The sequence below is a fragment of the Hyaena hyaena genome, unplaced genomic scaffold, assembly GCF_003009895.1.
Source record: "Hyaena hyaena isolate Hyena2069 unplaced genomic scaffold, ASM300989v1 scaffold_241, whole genome shotgun sequence".
Lineage (NCBI taxonomy): Eukaryota > Metazoa > Chordata > Mammalia > Carnivora > Hyaenidae > Hyaena > Hyaena hyaena.
In genome coordinates, this window is record NW_024080875.1 from 2,400,669 (window position 1) to 2,405,452 (window position 4,784).

The window sequence follows — 4,784 nt, forward strand, 5'->3', positions numbered from 1 at the left end:
TGCAAGACAAAGGTTTCAGGATTATGGTGACTATCTCATACTGCTTCTAAGATGTCCAAATATTTTTGGAAATGCAGGCATGCTGCGCCTCAGTGGAGAAAGACTTGGCATTGCAGAGAAGGTTCAGTGGGACAAATATCAGGTTCCACCATGGGAAAAGCTGAAAGGCAACGAGCAGAAAACAGAGATTTCATGAAAGTGGCTCAGTCCTCAGGAGCAAGTCTGTAACGAGACCTGCTTGTGAGAGCTGCCATGGTTGTTAGCTCCCTGAGCCTCTCCCCTCCCCCAGCAATGTTCAGTTGGGCTTCATGGATGCACTGATAAAAAAAATGTATATATTTTATATGTGTAATACCAATCAGTCCATAAGTTTTCCTTTTTTTATATAATAAACCTGGATTTCTGGGTTGCAGACTTAAAAAAAATTATTTATTTTTAGAGAGAGCACACTATTTTTAGAGAGAGCCCTCTGCGGAGAGGGGCAGAAAGAGAGGGAGGGAGAGATTCCCAAGCAGGCTCTGTGCTATCCATGTGGAGCCCAATTTGGGGCTCAATCCCTGACTGTGAGATCATGACCTGAGCCGAAATCAAGAGTCAGTCACTCAATCCACTGAGCCATTCAGGTGCCTCTTTAAATTTTTTCTTTATATCTGAGAGATTAGTGTGTTTCTTACATTCTGAATCTATAATTAGCTATTAGATCTTAGTGCTACCTACATTCCCACTTTACATATTATTTACCCTTATATAGCATTGTGTGCACTATATGTATAAGCATACCTCTTCCATGGTGGCACTATGAGTGTGACTCATGAAAAACCACCATATCATCATATGGGTAAGAGTCTAGTGTGCAGTAAACTACATTTTCTAGTGGATTAAAAAGAGACAGGTATTTATACCTATAATTAGTTGTACTTTGCACAAGTACAACTCATGGAACATACTCAAAACGCTTTACTTTTATTTTTTATTCCTTTAAAAGTTACCTACTAGGCATAGTCTTTCTGACCCTGGATAGAAAATGTCCAGGGGCTGTGACTTTCCTGGTCAGTTTTAGTTGATAGAAAGTCCTGCAGTTTTTTAAAATGGCAGATAATCTCATTTTAGGAATTAGGCCATCTAGTCCCAGAGGATGATCAGGACTCTGAAGTTGATTTAACTTTGGATTTTCTTCCACCCACAGTGAAGGCTAGCCTCTTGCAGTGTGTGTGTGTGTGTGTGTGTGTGTGTGTGTGTGCGCGTGTGCGCGTGTAGGGGTGTTCTTGTCTTTTTCTCACTCACTAACTCCTCTGCTGTTGAAATTTTGGAAAACGCAAGGGCAAAGGAGAAGCATATAAAAATTGATTTCACTTGAACTGATACGGTTTCAAAATGGTTTTATTCTCTCTTCTCTTATGGACGTTTTTCTTTTATCCACAAGTGAAAAGTGTTCAAAGCTTACTCTTTTGCCTTGTGTACATTTTTTGAGGATTCTTCAGAGGCTCTTCTTTGGGCCCCTGGAGCTGTAATTCTCATGAACCAGGCATGTTGCTCCTTTGCCCCCCTCCCCCCCCTTCACTCCCCTGCTGCCTGTATGGGAGGACCCTCTATATGGACTCTTACGGGTGGAGTGAGTGCCGTTGCTCCACCCAGGTGGTTCTTCTGTAAGTTAAGACCACCCTTGGCCAGCTTTTCCTCTCCTGTAACTTAAACATGAGTGTGAACTCACATATTCTTCGAACTGCTGCTAGAGGGACTGCTGTTACAACAGGAACTCTCTCCGCTGTTCCAGAGAAGTAGCTCACCAGCTTTTGCTTCCCTCCAAAATTCCTTGGGGGGAGTCAGACTCAAGTCCACTGCCTATAAAGGTCTCAGAGACCATATCACTCTCTCCAATGGTCACATTAAAGGCCCTCACTAGGCTTTGGTGGAAAGGAAAGGCCCTCCCTCACCCCTTCCCCTTGGAGACGGGTGAGGAGCAGGTGTGATGTACCATACTCTCAAGCCCATTTTCCAAAATCAGCTTAATAAAACCCTCCTTCTTTCCACCTTCAGACATTTTATATCCTACCTCTCATTTTAAGATCCTTGGATGAAGACCCAGGGATCATAAAACTGTCCTCAGGTCAGACAGTGATCTTATTTTGTGATCTGGAATCTCTCTTTGGTTTGTAGCATTTGTCCTATATTTGTCATTAGTTAAAAGATTATCATTAACACTCTTTTACTTGTGATCATCTCATGATCTCATTCAGTCTTAGTCATGGGAGGTAGTTGATGCTATTTTTCTGATGTGAAGATTTAAACTCGGAAAAGTAACTGGCTCAGAGTCACACATCTGGGAAGTGGCAGAGCCAGTGTTTGATCCTGAGGTTTTTTGTACTCTCGTGCCCAAGTTCTTAATGAACAGCTTGATATTTACTAACACACTTACTGTTATTACCCTGACAGTTCTAACAGTTCCACAAAGTAAGTTCAAAAATAGCATTTAGTTCTAAGTAATTGCCTGGCCTATACATTGAATTTCCATACTTTGAATTTCTTACAAAACACACAACTTAAATTTCTCTTGTCTTCAAGGCATTGCTGCTTAAACTCATTATATTAAAATTTTGGGAGGAAAAAGCATATTTGTATGTATGTGATCAATAAGAGAATGTTATTTTCCAGTAGAAGAATAAACATGCTTTACGAGCAGGATCTTTTTTTTTTGTTTTGTTTTGTTCGTTTTTTGTTTTTTGTTTTTGTTTTTTTTTTCCAATCAGAAAAGATAACTATATTTACTCATTAAATACCATTTACATCTTCTACAACACAACTTGAAAACACCCAGCATGCGTGTTTAATTTCAGTACAATGGATTCAAGACCAAGTATACATGTTACAAGCATCAAGGCTAGATTACAAATTATCATAGTCATCATCGTCATCATCATCGTCATCATCATCATCTTCTCGTTTTCTTTTCAATGCATTTGCTGATTCATTGGCTGTATTTTGTGATGATACCATGTTAATGGTAATAAGAATGTTCTTGGACCCAATTAATGATGGATTAATCAGAACATTCTGAACTGTAGATGTTGCAGGAATTGATGCTTTTACAGTTGGGGACTGTGAAGTGGGCATCTGTACTGTAAACCTTTGCCCTGTTAGGGACATTGGAGTCCCTACTTTAGTTGACACAGACATGGTTTGTGGGGTTGGGGTGCCAAGCGTGGGAGTACTTGGTCTGCTGGTAACTGAACCAACACTTAACCGGGGAACTGTTATCCTTCCCGCAGAAGTAGATGCCTTTTTTTTGTAAAGACTTAAGTCTATAGTTTGGAGCAGTCAAGCAATATCTATCAGGTGGCAACCTGGGGCCCGAATATGGCTTGATTAATGGCAAAGGAGTTTGATTTCTTTGCCTTGCAATATCTAATAAAAAATCTCTTGGGGGAGGGGAGGTAAAAGACTGGTCAGCACGGCACTGGATTGCCAATCGCACATCATCTGCATCAACAGTAGCTTTCTTAGCATGGCTTGAATAAATTTTTGCATCATCTAGAATTGTGGTCACATATCGGAAGGCAAACTCCAACATCTGATTTATAACTCTTGGCTCATATTCTATAATCCCCATATCCTTCAGGATTTGTGCCATCATCTGTGCATCTTTCGGCATGCTCTTGGGAGAAGCCATCTTGCCAGACTCCATGATATCCGGTGATCAGACTTCTCGAGCTAAATCACCCACATTAATGTATTTCAGTCCTGATCTTGATGCAAGTTCTTTGCCTAGCGTGGTTTTTCCAACCCCTGGTGTACTGGTGAGCAGGATGTTCGGAAGCAACATCTCATTACGAGCAGGATCTTAAAACTAATGAGTAGCCGTTGAAACCAGTCCCTATATAATATTTTAAATAGCTGAGTCTAAAAGTTCATCCAGCTTAAATACAAACCTTGAAGATTACAAAAGTAAGAGAATCGTGGGAATATTCTGCTCAGTGTAACATCTCCCACCTTTGAGGACTTCAGTTCTAAATTTATATCATTACCATCTCAGTTAAGGGAAATTAAAGTCTCAGTGCGATTTGTTAGTGAGTTCTTTCTTCTTAATTTCTCCCTGTCTCTAGAAAAAAGTACTTGAATGTTTTGGTCTAAAAATGACAAAATAATGGGACGCCTGTGTGGCTCAGTCATTTGGGCGTCCAACTTTGTCTCAGGTCATGATCTCGTGGTCTGTGAGTTCAAGCTATGTGTCGGGCTCTATGCTGACACCTCAGAGCCTGGAGCCTGCTTCGGATTCTCTCTCTCTATCTCCCTCTGCCTCTCTCCCATTCACACTCCATCTCTTTCTCTCAAAAATAAATAAACATTAAAAAACTTTTAAAGAATAAAAATGACAAAATAGAAAGTTACATCCTTCTTTATTTATAATCCTCATTTATAGCACCAAAAGAGCAGTTACAGCCATGCTAAGACAGGGCACCAAGAAAAAGCATAGTGATAATCGTATGATTCAGTTCTAAATTAATTTTATTTAAGAGGTGTTTTGACAGTAAAGTGAGTAGTATCTTCATTCTGAAAGATCAGGCAGTACTTAGAAATTAAAATTAAATACAGCATGCAAAATTTCTATTACTAATATTTCTGGAAATGTTCTGGCTTTTTTCCCCAAGTTTACGTTTTTTAGTGGAGATTACTGGGTCTGACATCAGATAGATAGTCAGCAAATATCTTACCTATAAGGACAAATGCCCATCCCTGTAGTAAGAGAGGTATATGAACACTTAGACAGTTTTACAAATAATTTATCT

At 39.8% G+C, this 4,784-nt stretch overlaps 1 pseudogene; it reads right to left on the reverse strand.

The window, feature by feature from the left end:
• Positions 1–2,790: 2,790 nt before the first annotated feature.
• On the reverse strand, positions 2,791–3,786 carry LOC120239960 (annotated as a pseudogene).
• Between the last annotated feature and the right edge of the window lie 998 nt (positions 3,787–4,784).